Source organism: Heliangelus exortis, chromosome 22 (assembly GCF_036169615.1).
Source record: "Heliangelus exortis chromosome 22, bHelExo1.hap1, whole genome shotgun sequence".
NCBI classification, from domain to species: domain Eukaryota; kingdom Metazoa; phylum Chordata; class Aves; order Apodiformes; family Trochilidae; genus Heliangelus; species Heliangelus exortis.
In genome coordinates, this window is record NC_092443.1 from 4,659,252 (window position 1) to 4,679,229 (window position 19,978).

General features: G+C 47.5%; 1 protein-coding gene across 1 annotated transcript in view; it reads left to right on the forward strand.

The window, feature by feature from the left end:
* The first annotated feature begins 3,444 nt into the window (after nucleotides 1–3,444).
* BRINP1 (BMP/retinoic acid inducible neural specific 1) overlaps nucleotides 3,445–19,978 on the forward strand; it is an 81,693-nt gene continuing 65,159 nt past the window's right edge. The window contains exon 1 of the mRNA XM_071766136.1: nucleotides 3,445–3,881. The gene's annotated coding sequence lies outside the window, so the exon portion shown is untranslated. The remainder of the gene's footprint in view (nucleotides 3,882–19,978) is intronic.

A 19,978-nucleotide genomic window follows, 5' to 3' on the forward strand; every position in this document is an offset into this window, starting at 1 on the left:
TTCTAGATATCTCAGGTTCATGTAATGTCTATCTAAACTTCAAACAGTCCCAATTACTGGTTTTGTATCCTCACAGCTGCCATAACTTTTTTTTGGTCTGGTCCTTTCAAGTGGGGCAATCTCCCTTTACACCATGTATGTTGGTGTTCTCCTGAATTTTATCCCTTGACTGACTCATTTCTGTTTTCTTCATGGTGTTACAGAGGCACCCACAAAGCAGCCAGAGCAGTCACTTGAACACTCTGAACAAAGCAAAATAAACCACAAGCAGAGGCACCCAAAAAACCAGAGCACCTACTTAAAATAAAAATTTATTCTAACCACACATGAACCAGCACCAAAATAAAACCAAAGTAAACCATAAGTTCAGATGGCAGGCAGGAATATAATATTATGCAACTTAAGAATTCCTCCATTTTCTGAATAATCCTTTTGGAAAGATGACTCAAAATGTGCACAGAAGTGAAAACCTCCCCCTCCAGGGTACCAGAATGGCCTCACTCACCCAGAGTGGCTGAGGGCTCACTCCAGGATCTGTCCAGAAGAAGAATTAATTTGATGAAGGAAGGGGGTGATCAATCCTGGCAAGTTCTCCTGGGTGCTGGCCCTGTCCCAAGGAGAGGGCTTCCCCCCAGAGAGCTGCTCCCAAGGGAAATGCTCCAAGGGGAGCACTGGGGGTTTCCTTTCTAACCTCAAAGGCTGACCTGGGGTCAGATCTAATTGGCTGGTGCCAAGCAGGGAGGAAAAAGGTGCCTGGAGCAAAACTGTCAGATTGCAAGGGCTGTAAAACCCAATGGGTATCTGGGTCTTTGGCAGGGTGGGTGCATCTGCCAGCATGGGAAAAATAGAATGGTGGGGAAAAAAAAATTCTAAATGTTGCTTGTAGGACAAATGTCAAAAGAAGGGAGGTGGGGAAGTGAGGATTGGACGTGCTAAAATTGTTACTAAGTCAAAAAGTCCTCACTGGATAGAGAAATAAAAATTCTTGTTCAATGGAGCTTTGCTGATTTGGGTGAAGATCCAGGCTTTGTTCATTGCAGGGAGAAGGTGAGCTGAAATATCTAAGACTATAAAGAAGAGACCACTGAAAAGAGAGCTACTGAAGTGAAATAATTTTGTTTTTAAAAATGGCATCCAGAAACCTTATCTTTGACACATAAGAACAGACACATAGCTAAATATGCTGTAACCTGCTTAGGTTTCCAAAGCAGCAAATTAAACCAGTGGACTATGCAGTGAGTGTCCATTCAGATGAGCAAAGCTCATTGAGCACAACAATACTGTAAGAGAACATGTTGAATACTCAATGCACCAAATAATCCTCTTTTGATACAGAGACAGTAAAAGCTTTTGGGAAAGAGGCAGCAATAGTGGGTGTGTGAATTTGGGGGGAAAAGAGAAAATATTCTAGGACAAGAAAATTATCATTAAAATGACCCATTGTTTTATTTCCTATTTTCCTATTAGTATATTTTTACAGGAGTGATAGCATTTCTTGTTTCCAAGCAGGACACTGGTCCCAAGAGTTTGTTGACTTTCTAGAAGATGTTAGTGGGGAATATTTGAGTTGTTCTCTAGGTCTGTGTGAGACCTTTGGGTGCTTGAAGAGTTTGACCACAGCAATTGTCTCACTCCCTTTTCACAGAAATATGCAATTTCAGGCTGGGTGATTCCAGGTCCTGCCAGACCCAGTTACACAGCAGCCTTCCCAGATGAGTGAGGAAAGAAATCCACTATATAGTTTTGTTAGCTGAATCAGTAAATCCCATGTGACTACAGCCTTTGCTTTGATTTCAAACCATGTCATGTAGGACAGAAGGATTCCTCTTCCATTTCTGGTAAATCTGAAGAGCACCAATGAAAGAACATGGTACTGATAACCCCAAACATTTATTTGTTTAAGCAAGTGCTTTGGAGATATGTCCTGTTTAAGACAGGATCCCTCAATCTTCTTTGCTCTGGTGTAAACAAGGCTTTGTGGCCTTGTACCAGGGGAATCTGTGAGCATCATTTCTGCCTTTTATTTAAGCCAACGTGACAGAATTGGGGATGGCTTACCAGAAAGTGTGCTCTGTGGCTGAACACTCACTTGGAAAAAAAGTAAGACTCGGGAGCTTTGGGTACACTGTAACTGAGATAAGCTAAGCTTCAGCCCTATCAGAACAGCCTGGAGTTAACCAAACAGCTTCTAATTCTGCTTAGGGAAGATTTGCTGAAGATTTAGCCTAAGACAATGTGTGTAGCCATAGGGGATGGGTGAGAGAAGGACAGCCTGTCCTTGCACGCTAAAGAAAGGGGGATGGAAAGAGTGCAGCTCTCCTTGCCCTTTTTTCCCCCCCCCAATACCCTGCACAAGGTGCCTGAATTTTTTTCCCATCTGCCAGCACAGCCAGGCACTTGTCTGAGGGCTCCTTGGCTGGAAACCTCACACAACAGCAGGACTTGTTAAACGCTCTCTCTACCCTGGGCTGCCTTTGAGATTCGTCTGTGTGGGTCATGCCCTTGAGGCATCCCCCCCCTTCCCTTTATCTCCATTCCCTGTCCCCAACCTTCCCTGAGCCCAGCAGTGGGACTTGTGCCCACCCTACTGGGCAGACCCAGCCCAGCAGCGGGGCTGGGAGAGCCGCCAGCTGCCCGGGGAGGCTCGGTTCGGTTCGGTTCTGCAGCCGCCATCCCAGCCTCTGCCGAGCGTTGCCCGCGGCGGCGGGACCGGTACCGGTACCGGGGAGGCCGCGGGTGAAGGTACCGGCCCCGCCCGGCGCTGTCCGCGGTGCTGAACCGCGCCCGTGCTGAGGGGCTGGGGAGGGGCTGGTGGTGGAGGAGCGGCTCCCGGAGCAGAGGTGGGATCCCCCTCCCCTCCTCCCCCCAGGGTGGGGTCAGCATGGGGGACTCCTTCTCCCCCCACCCCCCTCCCTCCTGCCCTCTCCCCAAACCATCAGCTCTCGCTGCTCGGCTGGGTCGAGCCCGCGTGTTGCCTGACGCCGGGGTTTGGGGGGCAGGAAAAAAAAAAAAAAAATATATATATATATATATATATATATATATATATATATATATACACACACATATAAATATATATATATATATATATATATATATTGAAAGGATGTGGGGTGCCTGGAATCGCAGTCGGTTCCGCTGCAGCCTTTTGCCCAAATCAGAAGGGCAGACAAGTTTAGATCCCCCCACAGCCCCGTCCAGCGGCCCTTCCCGGTCTCATCCTCCCTTCCCACGGCCCAGGCTCCGTCTGGCCGGAGCTGAAGTCCCTCCTTTTTGCCTCCCCCCGCCCCTCCCCCTTCCCTAATTATGTACAAAACACTACTTAGAATAAAATGGCCAGGCTGGGGCTCCTCCCTGCTTTCCTCTTCCCCATTCATCCTCTCCAGACCGCTCCAAGCTCCTCCCCTAGTGGCAAGCCCAACCTCTCTCTTCCCTCCTGGAGCCCTTTTCATTTTTATTTCTAACCCCCTCTCCATTCTCCCTGCTGCCTCTGCTCCTTCCCCCTATGGCTACGAACTGAGCAGCAGAAGAGGGGGGGGGGCACAGGAATAAGGGAAGGTGAAAAAAAAAAAAGGCAAGGAAAAGGGGGAAAAGGTCGGTGGGGATTTTTTTGTGATTTTTTTTTTTCTTTTTTTCTTTTTTTTTTTTTTTTTTTTTTTTCCTTTTCCCTCTGCCCTTAATGCCCGCGATTTGGATCAAGGAAGGGTATTTTCTGTCTGAGCATGAAAAGGACTGCTAGAGCCCCAGGATTTTCACGCCTGCATTATCAGCCCAGCACCCAGTATGCGAGCTGGACAGAGAAGCTCTCCCACAAGTTCCTACCGAGCCGAATAAAAGCCACGGGCGACCAAATCTCCGCCAGAGAGGGACATTAGCATCAGGTAAGGCGAGCGCTGCGCTGCGGCTGCAACGATGCCCCGGCCCCGCCGTGGGCCCCCCCGCTCCCCGTCCTGCCTCCCTCGCGTTGTGTAACGCGCCCGCGGACCCTCTCCGCCCCTCGCCGCGCACACGTTCGCCTATGCCATGCACCCCCGCCTTGGGCAGCATGAAGTTACTGGGGGGGAAGGAGTGTGTAAGGGAGGGGGGGGTGTAAGGCAGAAGTCCTGCAGTCCGGGTAGAGATTTGTGTGTGGCGAGCGAGATCAGCTGGCACTGGGAAGACTGGGAGCACTGGTTCCTAGTGGGGAAAGATGCAGCCCCTGGAGGATGCCCCGCGAGAGGGTTTAGCACCCCGGCCTCGGCTGGGCTGGCGGCGATGCGGGGGTGGTGGTGGCGGTGGGAGGTAGCCGGGCTCCATCTGTATTCCGGAGTATCGATAGATCCCGGAGGGGGGGAGACCGTCCCCAAGGAGATGGTGTCATCTCCACTTCATCCACTGCTCCGTTTTCGCAAGTGACAAGCTAAAGCGCGGAGGAGAAGGAAAGTCTGTCGCCTTGAATCCCACACTGGGCTGATTGCCTTTACTTCTGGTGGGGACCGGGAGACAGCGGCAGAGCCGGGGGAGGGCAGCGATGGCGGAGGGGGGGGGTGGGGGCTGCATCCCACAGCGCAGGAGATTGGTTTTTCCCGGCTCAGCTCTCAGCGCTGCTTGCGAGGGGTGGTGTGGAGCATAACTTTGCCTCCTCCCGTCCATGGGGAATTGGGGGACAGGGGGCATCCCCTTGCCATTGCGTCATCCCCGAGGGTCCAACAGAGCCTGGGTCCAAAGCCCCAGGGGATGATTTGAAGGGAAGAGGGCTGAAGGTATGTGTGTGTTTTGGCTTTGGAGAGACCCGCCGTGATTTTTACCTGGGAGGGGGGGGAGGGGGTGTCACTTCCTAGGTGCTATGGAGGGAAACAAGCAGCAGATGAAATGCTGGCACTCTTTTTTGGTATGGATTTAGCCTTGCCGTTGACATCTGCACTAGGCAGGATGGAAGGATTCTTGATGCTTTCCTCTGGCTGCTCATCTGGGTGCATAATAATAATTTGTTAATGGCAGTAAAGCTGCTTTTCCAAGAGTTGTAAAGAAGTATTTGGGGTATGGTGAGAGGAGGAGGAAGGGAATAAAGAGGAGATGAGGCTTTGGTGTAAGGAATTTGAAAGGATTTTTTTTTTTTTTTTTTAATACCTTGTAAAAGGAAAATATTGATCAGATCTGCTTGTGAGTAACAGACAGACAGACCCAGGCTCTCTCCCTCCCACACACCACACAGAAAGGCAGTCATGGTCTCCCTCACCTTCATACACATGCTAAGCACACAAACCACATGCTCTGGAACTCACACAGTCCACCCCATGCTTAAACACAGCATCTTGGTCTCCCTTTCACACGGATGCAAGCACCTGCTCGAGCTGTGCAACCCCACAGTTCCCCTGCACACAGAGTTGATCTGCACAGGAACACACACCATAACGTGCAGAAATAACTGCACTGATATTCTTATTATGTGAATCAAACGTTTAGACATTCCCATGAGCATACACATGCTGTCTTCTTTGCAGGGCTCTCAGTAGGTGGTTTGTTCCTCCAACGTAGTCTTCTCCCTTGTACTTAGATTCAGGCATTGATTTGGGGGTTGTCTTGACTCCAAAGCCCTTTGCAACTCAGCAGAAAAAAGCCTGCTACATTCTGCGTGTCCATGTTTGTTTCACTGCTCTTTGCACATTTCCAGGACTTGGTTGTGACTTCACTCCTGGAAAGGCAGACAAGCCCCAGACAGGGGACAGGGTGGGGGGAGCAGTGGTGTGCCCATCTCCATCCTACTCCCTCTGCTCAAGAGCTGGAGTTGGGGAAGTACTCTGATGAAGTTACATTGGGTTTGGGGTTTTTTTTTTGGTGTGGGTTTTTTTTTGGGGTTTTTTTTTTTTTTTTTGTCCCTTTGTGAGGGTGTAATGTGAGCAAACCCACATCTGCATCTCTAGCTGAAGCACACCCGGTGCCAGGCTGCACTTGTCAGATGGTTCAGAGCAGAACCCACCCAACCTCAGGGTACAACCTGCCTCTGCAAGCCCCTTCCAGCAGAGATGAGCAGGGGGGAGGTGATGTCAGTGGTCTCAGATGTATTTAAACAACACCCCCCCGTCTGACCTTCCCCTCCTTCCGTAGGGCCTAGTGAGGAGACTCCCATCCTCCAGGATCAGGAATGCAACGAGGACACTGAAGTCTGGGTTGAAACTTCGGAGGGGGAGGAGGAACAGGCGGTGGGTTGGGTTGTTGCAGGGTCCCAAAAGAGATGAGGGAGAGTGGACCTGTGCTCCCTCCTCACCTCTGCTCCACGCTGCGTGGCAAGGATGCGTGAGGCTGCTGTGGGATCGGGGCTGGCAGCAGACACCGATCGCTGCTGTCTGTGTGACTGAAATAGTTCAAAGCCGAATCCTTGCGTCTCTGCCGCTCCCTGAGCGCTGCAGAACCCGACCCCAGCTGGGAACCGGCGCGTCCCTGCCCGCCTCCGGAAAGAAATGGGGGTTTCTAGAGTCTGCCCCGGGCTCTCTGCCGGCACGGTGCTTGCAGCTGGTGCGGAGACCTTAAGAAGGCAGGAAAAAAAAGAATTAAAAAAATTAATAAGCATTAAAACTCAGAGAGGGGGTGAGGAGCCCCACAGCCCCCGCGGGACATCGCGTTCGCAGGCACAAACCGGAGGGTACTGGCTTTGGGGGGGGGGGAGTTGAGCGCTCCGCCGCGGTTCCTTCCAGCATCCCCCCCCCCCCCCGGCCAGCGCGGACCCTTCCGCGGGCGCGGTGCGCGTGGCGCCGCTCTGCCCCGGCAGGGGGCGCTGTGACTCCACGCAGCAGCGCGGAGGGGTGCGGAGCGGCGCGGAGCCCGGCGGGGAGCGGCCTCCCCATCATCCTCCCCAAACCCCGGGGCTGGAGCCAAGCGGTAATAACGCGGGCGCGGGAGGAGGGCAGGCGGAGCACCCAGAGCGCTGTCTCTGCGCCGGGAGCCCAGGAGCAGCTGAATGGGGCTGAGCCGGATCCTTTCCCGCTGCAATCCCGCGGCTGCGTTAAGGGATCCTCTGCTGAGCATCTGGCCCTATAACATGCAGAATTTTTTTTATTTTTTTTTTTCCTGGGTGATGAAATGCAGCTACTTCTGGGACAGAGCCCAGCAGCTTTTCCATGCCAGCAAATACTACAGGGGAAGTGAAAAATCACTTCATGCATTAGAAGTGCAGAGATGAACTTAGTGAGGCAGAATATAAATTATCCGGAGCAAGGTAGCTTGTGCCCTGTGGTTTGATTTACACCATCCCTCTTGCAAAAGTATCATGAGATTTTTAACAACCGTGAGGACCTTGGCCCGTTTCCTTCCAGGCCACACAGAACAGTTTCCCAGTAAGGGAGAATATCCACGCAGGGAGAGATCTGGCTTCTGAACAGCTCCATGGATCATGGGCTGATCCTGCCATTCTTCCTCTTGGCTGGAAGATGGCTGCTGCCTGGGGCAGGATCCTGAGTTACCAAATGGTGCTAAGCTGAGTCAGGACAGAGCATCTTCCCCCAGGTCCATATGGTACCTCAGGGTATTCCTGGGTGCCAGGAGAGGTTTTTCTGCCCCTGCACTGCTGTGTGCAGCTGTCCTGCTGGGACCAGGGCTGCAGCAGGCTGCAGCTTGTCATCGGGAGGGAGAAGGGAAATGTGATGAAGCAGAGAGGCCTGGGGAAGGAAACTGGATGTATCCACTGGGTTCTGTCTGGAGAGAGCAAATATGGGCAGAGCTGGACTAGACAAACAAGGCGACGTTAACCAGAGTTGGGGTGTAGGCATAGGAGAGCTGTTGCTGACTTGACAGGCTAAGCTTGACTGTTTCAGGGAAGAAAAAACATTGGGAGTAGTGGGAGGGAGGAACAGCAGAAAGAGGAGAAATCAGAGGAGCAGCTGATTTAGACTAAGCTAATTGAAGGAGTTAAGTTTACTTTGGGGATGCTGGATCAGATCCTAAGTAAAGATGGCATAAATTGGGCATAAACATGTCATCTTGAAAAGGAGCTAAGAGCCTGGCCTAGGATTCCCTCTGTGGTTGGGGAGCTTAATACAACACATCTGAACCTTGCCAGACCCCTGCTCAGCGAGCTGTTTTCTTGCAGCCTTCAGGCAGGACCTGCAAGCAGCATCACAGGAGAGAAAGATGCGTATTTATTTTTGCTATTTGTTCTTCTGAAGTCATGTGCTCTACATCCATTTTACTGGTGCCTACAAGGCGCAGCTGACAGCTTAGCTGTGCACAACACTGTTGCTGTTGCTGCTGACAGACCCACTGGGAGCTCAGTGCTGGGGGAGAGTGGTACCCACAGTGGTACCAATACCCCTGGGGCTCTAGTGGTGGCACCTCTTGAGGAGCTGCCATAGCATTCCCCAATGCTTGAACTCTGATGTGCACCATTCCCTGCTCCTATTTCAGAAAAAAACAACTGGTTGTGCTGCTGATGGATCACCTCTTACACTGGCAATAGAAATAACAGTAAGTCAGAGCAGTAGCAACTGATTGGAGCAAATAATCTAAAACAGCTTCAAATGGTGGCCTCCAGAGGAAGACAGAGTGAATAGCCTCTGCCAGGCACATCCTGTTATTGTTCACTGTTTGTATTGGTGATAGAAAGGCTGGGCAGAGGTAGGAACTCGGGTGCCAGGAGTACCAGTACAGCTTTCAAGCCCTGGAACAAATTCCCTCTGTGTTTGCAATGAGCTCTGCTCAGTGGGGTGTTGCTATCACAGTGACATCTTTCCTTCCAGAGGTTCACAAATTACAACAAAGCCATCTCTGGGCTGACATGAACCGAGCAATGACACAAAAGCTTGCAAACCTAGCTATGAGAGGTCCTCACAGATAAGGCAAGATCCAGAAAAAAAAACAATTTGCTCCAGGGCTTTTTGTTGGAAATCAAAACAACATAGGAGCAGAGGGAGCTCTCGTGTTCCATCCCTTCTCCCATGCTGCTCAATTTCCAGCAGAATAGCTCTGGTTCTTGCAGTCTCTTCATGCCTGGGACCTGTTCCATGGCTGTCCTGATAGCAGGTATGTTCTTTCACTTGGTGTTCATAGAGGATAAAGCCTGTAGCCTTGTGACAGGTCTTCTTGGACTTTTATACCTCTGCATATTGCAACAGAAATATGTTGTACAATCAGTACCTGTGAAAAGCTTGGAACTGCTTGCTATAAATCATCACAGCCTGTCGAAGATAGGGGAGTTAACTGGCTTCATGGTGAGTGAGGATCTCTTTCTTAGGGTTTGATTTAGAGTGTGATTTAGAACCTGGCCTACACTCCAGACTCTGCTGTGTCCATCATGATTTTGGATGCAGTTTTGGCCAGAAGTCCTGAGTCGGCACAAACGAGCCCATTTAGCCATCTCTTTACCCTGCTGAAGCTGTGTATGAGGTTGTCAGATTCATTGCTAACGTTGGAGACCTTTCTGGTAATTTATCCTTGCAGTTGTGGATAGTGACTTGCATGGTGGAAGGTGGGGAGGCTGAGTTGTAAAAGCATTGCCTTGTGCAGGCAGTTCATTCCAGATGTGGCTGCCAGGATCAGAGGAGTAAATAAAATAAGTTTGCTCAATAGTTCAGAGCAATAAATAAATAAAAAAAAAGTACAAAGAAACTAAAGCTAACCAAGGAAGGATGAAGAGAAATGAAGTGTAACCCTAGAGAAGAGGTTGACAGTTCAGGACAGGCTGGAGAATGAGGACAAGGAAGTGTGAATCTTCTGGGCTTCTGGGATCAGTGGAATAAACAGAGCAGGGAGGCAGGCTCTGAGTGCTGGAGCAGCCTGGCTGCTTTCAGCATGTGACTGCTCTGCAGGCAGGTACAGATGGTGAGCGGGTGAGCAAAGCCCTCAGACATATGCTGGGGTACATATGTGGCTATGGGTCCCTCCTGGCTCAGACCACTTCCATGCTTAGGATATGAGGATGCCAGAGTTATTCCAGGCACTTCTTGCACTGCTCTGTGCTGGGAGACATTTGCAATCAAAATTAAAGGTGTGTTTGGAGGGAGCAGGGCAAGCTTAGGAGGTACAAGGTGAGAGTGAAAGATGCTGGAGAAACACTGAGGGATTCAAAGGCAAGAACTAACAAAGACAGCAGAATGTTTGTGCTAAAATTGTGAATGGGAAGGAAAAAAGCAGCAAAGAGGATACGTGTAAGCTTAGCCTTAAGACCAATGGCTATTTCTAGAATTGCTTGTGTCATGCCGTCCAAATTCAGAGGTGCTTCTGCAAAACAACTCCAGGCTTCACTGTTCTGTGCCTGAGAATGCTGATAATGTGTTTATCTGCCATTTCCACTCCCCTAAAATACAAGTATAAAGTATTGGAAAATGGTGGTGGGTTGCTCTACCATATTTTAGGCCAATGAACAGATAGATCTGTTTAGCCAGGGAAGCAAAAGACACCCATTAGGATTCTCCCACAATATTTATATGGTGCTGGCTTAAAGTAGCCTAATAGCAGGAATTTGAAGTCTCATAAATATTCTGAAAAAATCTTTTTTTGGTGTATTTAGAGATGCATATGTATCAATCCTCTTATTTGCTTCTTGGGGGAGAAGAGTTACTGCTAAATGTAGTGATGGGAACTGGATGTGGGATTTAGTAGTGATGTGGAGGAAGGAGTGACACGGTTTGGTGGTGGGGCTGAGTCTGGATGGGAAAAACTGGAAAGTGGTTTTACCAAAGGAGTAGGACACTGGAAGGATCTGAAAGGCCTGGATGAGTGCTGTCACCTTTCAGCTGCCTGGGGATGGGTAAAGTCAGCAGTTGTCTCAGGACTGTCATGTGCAGTCTCACCAGGAAGCTCCTGTGAGTGGTTATTTCTTCATTGAGTCCTTTAAAGTTTTGGGTTCTCATAATGCTCTGTAGCAGTGGAATTGGTTAGGAGCTGTGTGAAAAAAAAAATATATTTTATTTGGGATTTTCTTAGATCTAGTACCCCAGAATTTCCTTGGGTGTCTCCCACTTCCAATAGGATGAGAAGGAGTGAGTAACCATTTCTCATTGTCCATCTCTGCCCTCTCTGTGACTGGGTTGATCTCAGCTGTCTGGCTGGCATGCAGGCCCCACTGCTGCAGCATTTGTGAGTGCTCAGATAGTGCTCAAAAATATCAAATACAGGCTCAAAAATATCAAATACAGGCTCAAAAATATCAAATACAGGCTCAAAAATGTCAAATAGAGGCTTGCTTTCAAACGTGTGCTCAGGTGTTGCTGACCCAGTGCAATCGTGACTGCAAAGGGCCTAATCCTGCAATCTGAATCACACAGAGAAATTTTTAATTAGAGCCCCATGGATATAAGGAAACCTCTTTACAGGATCAGAGTCTAAGCAACAGCAAATCCATCCACATGGTGAGTGCAGAGTGAATCATGTTTATGATCTGCTGGAGTTCAGCTGCTTTGTTCCAAAATGCTGGTCAGGAAAGCAGAAGAAATATTCCCTGGGACATTGTAAAGACTAACACACCATCAGAGGGAGAATCAATGGAGATTGATGGCAAATTAGATGGATACTTGGGACATTAAAAGGGAGGATAAAAAAATAGAAGTTACATTATAATTGAACCGTATTAATATATTTTAAATTGCTTGACAAATATTAACAACTTAAATAGGGAAAGCCTAGAATTAATAGTTTATTTAGCCTGGGAAAGCTAGGAATAAGAAAGGGCATTTGGGGTCCAGTACAAAGGTATATGAAGGTTAGAATAAAAAGTGATCAGAAACATTTTAATGCTTTGATGATACGAGAACAAGAGGACACATCAAAATTAAAGGGCACAACTTTTAAAGCAAATTAAAAGGAAGTAGTCCTTTCTTCAGTGTATAGTGAAGCTACACAATTCCCTGCTGCAGGATGTAGCTGAGATGAAAGTCTGGATAGATTTGAAGTGTAAAAGGCTTCATAACTTTGTAGCAATTAATAGCATTTGCAGCTATGCAATCTAGGACAATGGTAATCAGATCTCATGCTTCAAAGCAAAAGCTGACCATCTTCTGGGGTCAGGAAGGACATTTTCTCTCTGCATAGAAAGAACATAATATGGTTGTCCAGGTAATGTGACTGGATATGGTCGATCCCAGTAGAAGCTAAGTCAGCAAGAGATTAGCAAATTGCTTCTGTGGGTGCTGGATTAAGGTATTATAAAAAGGTTTTCATCAATGCTAGACAGAATATCAATCCAACAATCTCTTCCTCTGTGTCAGCTCCCACAAAAGTAATTTCACTGATTACAGTAGATATTGAGGGAGGACATAGAATGGGTGGTTATAAGCAGCTGAATGACCCTGAGCTGCACATTTCAGTTCCCTCTATCACCACTGCAATCTGCAGGATGGTGCAGAGCTCAGATGATCCTGGAGGCTCCCAGTGTGGGTGCTGTACAGCTGAAGCTCCTTGCCCTGGTGGGCCTGCAGTCCAGACAGGAGGAGGAGGAAAAGAGACAGGGAATGCCATCACCTCTGCTCTCTACCAGAGGAATTGCAGGACAAGGCTTGGGGATCAATTCAAATCCTATTAGAGCCAGTGGAAGCATTTCAGTTTACAGGAACAGGAGCTCAGGCTTGGCCTTGACAGAATGTGAAAGTAGTCACTGGTGAGGTAGTAGAACATCTTAAAAAACAGGACCTTAAATATCATAGTGGGTTATGCTGAGCACTTGGAAAATCACCTCCACCCTGTTTGTAAAATGTCACCTTAAAGAATTTGCTTGTGCAGGAAGGCTGTGGCAGAGATAAATGCCTGAGTGCATCTAGAGAGACAACCAAACAAGCCTGGTAGGAGTGACAGAGTGGAGAGGGACCAGTTAAGAAGCTCAGTAGTGTCCCATCTCCTCTCCTGATGCTTTCTCTCCCATGCCACAGCCCCACGAACAACAAGGTTCCTTGGTACCCTCCCAGACCCAAGTCCCAGCCTGTGTGCCATGTACTGGGCACACTTCTGTGCCCATGCCTGCCACATTCCAGAATCACTTGTACTTTGGTGATGGGAGGAAAGAGGAACCTGCCTTTCCTCTTGTATCAGCCATTTTTGTCCTCTTGCCATAGTCAGATGTTCGGGGGAAGAGAGAAGAGGCTGCTGTATACAAACACAGGGGTGCTCAGCTTTGGCAGGTGAAACTTTCTGAGGGCCACTTGCATCCCCAGGTGAGCAGAGAGGAGACTGCTCTTCCACTGCTACTGGGGCTGAGACAGGGCAGAAAGCTGCATTTCCTTAAGAAAGGTGGGAAAGCTGAAAAGGTGATGGCTGCAAGGGAAGCATATACCTTAGACAGAATAAATCTCTGAGAGGTGGGTGACTGGGGCTGGAGAGAGGGAGGTTTGGCAGCTGGGAACTCAAAGTTCACTGGCAAGGCAACCATGTGAATGCTGAGACTATTTGCCACGTTGGGACAAATGATTCCTGTGATTCCTGGGTTGCAAATGAGGAAGATGTGACTGTGCAAATCCACTGCCGAGGTGCTGTGTAGGTGTGATGGTGACTGTGCTTACAGGCTTGGCTGGAAAGGGGAAGGATGGACAAGGGAGCTTTTGGTCTGCAAAATGCATGAGAAAGGTGCATGCAAAAATAAAAAAATAGCTATGAGGTAGGATTGCAGTTTACCTGCATTATTGAAAGGTTGATTTCTGATGAAAGGAGCAGAGAAGGGTGAGAAATAAAATTTTATAGATGGCAAGAATGGAGATCAGAGTTTTAAAATGGCAGTTGTGAGTTAGTATTCTTGAAGGATTGGTTCAAATGTGACTGCAGAGACCAGGGCTAGTTTCTGATTTCCAACCATCTGCATTTAAAAAAGAGAGAGACCAGCAGACTGGCCTCGGTGAAATTCTTCTGGATTGCCCCCAGGGAATCAGAATTGTCCCTGAATTTCAAGTACTTGGAAGACTTAAAACACCGAAGAGGCTGAAAGGTGCGGTGAGGGTTGAAAGGGAGATTGGCTGGCAGGAACAAACAGATTGTAGACTGGGCTGGATAATTCAGGGAGCTGTAATAAAACTGCACAGTGATGGATAGTGAATAAAAGACTATAGGTATATTATGGTTTACGGAGCACAGGACATATGTGTCTCTAAGGAGACTGATAAGGAGTGGAAGGCAGCAGCGGAGCGGGAGCCCTGGCTGTTTTGGGATGCAGCAGCACTGTGTGAATAAAGCAGCACTGTAGCAAGATAGTTCAATCCCTGGGCTGTCACCAGAACGTTATATACGACCTTGGGCAGGTCACTTGGGCTGCTTTCTTTCTGAAGATCTTTTTAAATGCATGTGTTTCCATGCAGAGGAGCTGAATTTCTTACAGTCAGTGCTGTGGCTCTGAGCCCTGCAGCTCACACGCTGGACGTGAACCGCTCTGGGAACTCAGCTCCAAGTTGGGCATGAGGAAAAATCTGGATTTTTTTTTCCTTTTTTTTTTAGAATTCAGCAACCCATGTCCTCAGGAAATATAGCTCCCCAAAGGCTGATACTCAGCAGTATGGAGACTTTACCTTTCTAGTGCTGGGCAAAAGCAGCACTGGTTTGCATTGAAGTCCTCTCCACTCCAGCATAATGGCTTGGTGTTTAGAAGCTTGGCTTGGATTAATTAATCTTCTCATTGCCTAAGACAACTAATGAAGTTAGCCTTTTACTAGAATAGATAAGGGCAGAATATGTTAATTGTATCTCTTTCCTTCTCTTGCACACAGATGCAGGGATTTGGCTTACACACCATGCACAGTGCCAGCCTGCATGTGGGATTCTGTGGGTACTGGCGTTAAGAAGCCTGAACCGAGGCTGCTGGATCAGTGCAGCACATTAGTCTTTTTTACTAACTTCAGCATTTACAGTAAATAGCAATTAATGATAAAGCTGCTTAGATTAAAAAGAAGAGCAAAAGAGGCTGTTAAGTCCTCCCTACCAGTGGATTCTCCTGCAGTGCTTCGTGTCACTTTGTTAACGAGTCTGAAGACGGAAATTTTGTCCTTTTATTTCATTCCTCACTGCTGCTCTTCCACAGAGGTGAGGTACAGTCCCCAAACCCTTCCTGCCTCAGGTGACAGGCACAGTCCTGTGATGCTGGGGACATGACCCTCCCTCGGGTGCCATACCAGGGGTGGACTGAAGAGCTGGGGATCAGCACACACCCTGCTGCCAGCGTTGTTGCTGTCTGCAGACATCCTGTAAATCCGACTTGGAGCTGGGGAAAATCAGCAGGAGAGCTGAGATGCACTCTGGGTTTGATTTCTATACATAATTTTAATATCCCTGGCTTTTGAAAGGATATGAAGGCTGATTTCTAGCTCAGTATTTTTGCAGTATTTTTATAGTAAGATGCTCAGGATGCTTTCTGCAGGCCCTGTGGGGATGTGCAGAGTGTTTGAGTGTGCAGTGTCATCCAGGACAGGGCTAAAGGACTCTGAAAAATGAAAAGAAGCATTTGGAGAGTTTTTACTTGCTCATATTGCTCACAACTAATATTAATGTAGCAAAATATACTCAGAAGTGGGTTTCATCTTGGTGGAAGCTTGTTACTTCCTGAAGAAACCCCTAAACCAAATAAATACAAATGCTGTGGTCAAGAAACCCAGAAACCAAGTTTTTTGGCAATGTATATTTTGATGCCTAACTCACATAAATCTGCCTGATTTACTTAAAATCCACTGGATGAAGGAAGCTAAACAGGTGATTTTGTACTTAATTTCAGACACACTTGGACATCACATATTCCCATTTTATGTAGGGAATTCATGCCTATTTGTTTATATGTTAAAGACAGTGCTGCTTAAAAAAAAAAAGGGAGAAGTGAAAAGAGAATTCAGAGAAATAGAGGGAAAAAGGAAAAAAGTTTTCTCTCATTTTTGATGCAAGGATTTGTTCATTTATTTTTTTGTAAATTTGATTATTTTGCCTTAAGTTTTCTGTTGAATGCAGGTTTAGACAGGAAAAGAGCAAAGGACTGTGAAAGTCATCAGCTTAAGAAATTCACAGAAACTCAGCCTTGCTGAGATCCCTCATGTTGTTATGAAGATCTGACAGACAGTTATTGTAATTCCTAGTAGGGAGAGGAGAATAATGATTTTTTTTCTTTTTTTGTCAGTTTGCTTCTGAAACAAAAGATGAAGGGAAAATATTAATGAAAATTAATGTTAGCAATTCAAATATAATTGGAGTGGGGGAAGACTGAAAAGATTTTGTTTTTAATATGTGAGACTGGAAGAAAGGAGAATAGAAAGTCACTTAAAAACTTTAAGTTTTGCAGAAATGCAGAGCTTTTTTCACAACTATATTATTTAGCTTTTTTTCTGTTTTGTTGTTTTTTTTTTCATTACGTTCTAGATCCATTTTGTAAACATTTCAATATGAAGCATTTAAGTTAGGAAATAATGCAGTCATGGACTGTAATTATTTTAAACATTTCCCATCCCATTTTTTGACACTAACCAGCTAATGGATTCACCATGAATTCATAAACAGTGTCAGTCAATCCCCGAGCACTTTTTTGTTCTTAATTTTAGTATGTGTTAAAAATCATGTCTTGCATCTTTAGTGCCTCTGACTGCAGTTTCCTTTATGCTGCACACAGTTGAAGGCAATTGGTACCTCAAATAAAATACATTCAAAGGATACAGGGCAGTGGGAGATAAAAGGAGCAAATAAAAAGATTTATCTGAAGTCAAAGAGAAAATTAGTAGCAGAAACATTAGTAGCAGAATCCATAGTGGTCTTTACTCCCATTCCACGGCCCTCACTAGATTGGGGATTGGTTATAAATCTCTTTCTCACCCCTTAGATTTTTCACATGCTACTTCTCCTGCACTTTCTCATTCACACCTTCAGCTATTCTTTATTTTCCTATGATTCCATTTTCCTTACTTTCCAGTTTTGCTTGTTTCCTCTCCTCCTGCAGATGGCTATCGAGGAGGCAGCTGCTCACCCCTTGTCTGGGTAAAGCAGGAGCAAGGCTGGGAGAAGGTGGAGAGGGCAGGGGGGGGATCTGGGCTGGTTTCAGGCTGCAGGTGAAGGTGTGCAGGAGAGCAGGGGACCCAGCAGTGAGCTCAGAAACCCTCCCTGCAACGGGAGCAGAGTCCAAATGGAATATTCTAGGAGAGGCATAAGGGTGTTGGAAAGGTGGGACACGGGGAGAGAAAGGAAAGCAATGATTTTTGGAATTGGGAAGTGTGTGGGTGAAGGGAAACCAGCAGGTTTCTCCTCTTTGCTGTGACAGGATGTGAAATCCAGGTGTCTCACACTTGGTTCCTCCTCCTGGATGAGTTTGTGCACAGGGACTTGGAGTAAAATCAGATGGGAAGCTGATGTTCAGTCAGACAGGGGTTACAGGTGTTGCATGCTGGCAGGGATCAGACCACCATCTGCTCGGTACAAGGCACATCACAGGGTCTGTACCTGCATCATGGATGCTGTTAGAATTCCTGCTGACTTCCTCCAGTCCTGCAGAATAACATTTTAGTCACTGGAGCCTCTGTTGTGTGGTCAGTGGACAAATCTGCTCAGAACATATGGATTTAGGGAGCAGAGGCATTTAAGGATCAGACTGGAGGAGTGACTGACAAATCCAGGCTTGGGGCTGATACCTCCAGCTCCCTGAGGAGCCAGGCACACAGTTTCCAGGAGGGAAACTGTGTTGCTGCTGTGGGGACAAAGATGTTGTCTAGCATACAATCCAGGCAGGAGGACGGGGAAAATAGAGATGTAAATTCAGGAGGAAGCTTCCTTGAGCTTCTTGGTTCTGAGAATTTTATATGAAGGATAAAATGCCCAAGAATAGCTGTCTGTCAGTCACATTACACATGATAGATAACTTCAGGCTATGTCTTCATGAGCACAGTCTACTCCTAACATGCTTTTTCTTTGGAAACTCCTTCCAAACACCTTTGATTTCGCAGGGATAAGCCAGTTGTATTTCTGTTCTGCATTTGATTTATCACTCATAGAAAATTATTTCTCTAGCTAGCTATTTATTATCTAATTCCATGGCTGCAGTCGAGGAAAGTCTGTTTATTCTTGTTCCACAGCAGTGTCTCTTTCTCCAACAGCTCTGACTAGCTGCTGGGTGCCCTGAGGAAAGTTGAAGCAGAATTAATTAATGATGACCACTGATGGAGGTGTTTTTCAGCTTTGGATTTGGCCAGCTGATTGCACAGGATCTCTCTGGGAGTCAGGCAGTTGGAGAAACAAATGTGACGCCTGCTCTGGCTTGCTTTCAGACTGAGTCACTTTGGGAGGCTGCAGAGGCATGGGAGACCTATCAGGCAGTGGGGAAAATCTAGCAGAAATCAGCTGCCTGTGTGCTGGTGGAGGGGACTGCTCTCTCCCTTTGGCAGGACACAGTGCCAGTGAAACTGTGAATTACAGTTTAACGTCCTGTCCGGTTCCTGGCCTGCAAGGGGTGAATCTTTCAGCATCCACAAGAAAGCCTCCTGGGCAGAATTCTTTTCTGAATGTCCCCTTTGGAGCAGGAGGAGTTGTGATGGCACCTGGCTGATGCCAAACTGGAATTCTCCTCTTCAGCGTGGCCACGAGTGATGGGGACGCTGGCCAACTGCACAGGTTGTGCTGAAGCAGCAGTGTTTGTTTTACAAATAGCTCTGAATTCTTCCAGACCCTATTTTTCTGGCTTTGTAGAGCCTAGCAGAGCATGTGCTATTCTTCCTGGTCAATGATTTCCTCCTGGCAATGGAGAAAGGTCAAGTGTCCAGCCAATTCTTTTTGATCTGTCAACAGCCTTCAAATCCTCTGGCAGTGAAGGACTAATGATTTGCATTGTCTGGCATGGGTGGGCAATCTCTCCCTGCAGGAGCATTCCCCATTTCCAAAGAGACTTCATGGCGTGGCATGGAGTAATGAAGCATTTCCTTCAAGGACTCTTCCAGGGGGTAATTCCATGCTCAGTTGGGCCGTTGCTGTCAGAGGGATGGGGCTACAGTATTATGAATGTTCTGATGACAAGATGACAAGATTAAACTTCCAAGTAAAAAAATCCACAGTTTTCCAAACTTAGCCTCTTCAAACATCTTTTTGTGCCTTCGATTTTCTCCGTTGTTGCCTGGCACAGGAACAAATGGGAGGCACTTTGCTCCTTTCCACACCCCAGCTGTGAGGTGTTACAGAAGTGTTGTCTGGGATGCTCATTTGTGGGGCAGGGAGGTGGAAGCCTCAGCCTTTAAAAGGAGTCTCAGGCTCGGGCAGTGCTCACTATTAGCAAAAAGCTGTAATCCAGAGTGACAGGCCAGCTGGAGCAACAGGAGAGAGCAGGAATCTGCATGCAGAGGGACACTTCAGCAGCTGCAGGGGGAATTTGGATTTCAGACTGCAGTGCCTGCAGTAGCAGTGTGTCCCTTTATGACAAAAAGCAGTCAGAAAAGCCCCCACTTCAAGTAAACCCCCAAAGACTAGGGATGCTTCTCCTTATTTTATTCCCATTGCACAAACCAGCGTGCTCACCCTGCTGGGACCTGAGCCCTCTCTCCCCCTGGCAGCTTTGCTCTGGGGAGGAGCAGCTCTCACTCCATCTTTAAATTTGGCTTTTTCCTGATGGAAGGGAGGTTGGTTGTGCAGAGCCACATTCTGCCTCCTGCTCCAACCACCATCACACCCAGGTTTGTGTTCCAGCCCTGCCTTTGTGGGCCTTGTTCTGGGTCTGTCCATTTCAAACGGAGCCCATCCTCTCCCTCCAGCCCTGCTGGGGCCAGGACCTGCTGCCCTCAATCACTGAGCTGCAGTCAATGTGCTGGAGCTGTTGGGGACATTTTCATCCATGAAATGAAGAATCACTCGAGTCACCTCATTACAGGCTCTGCTCTGTGCTGCTGTTCTCTTCTTCCCTTTTGCCACTTGCCTGCCCTTTTTTTCAACCCACTTTTACCACCACCTACACAGACTCACTGGTGCAAATTCACGGGCAGCAATTCCCCTCTGCTATGCACAGAGCAGCAAAAATATGGTATAAAAGAAAGGGAAAGAAAAAAAAAAAGACTTCAAGAGGAGGTGGAATATATCTTTTAAAAGTACATAA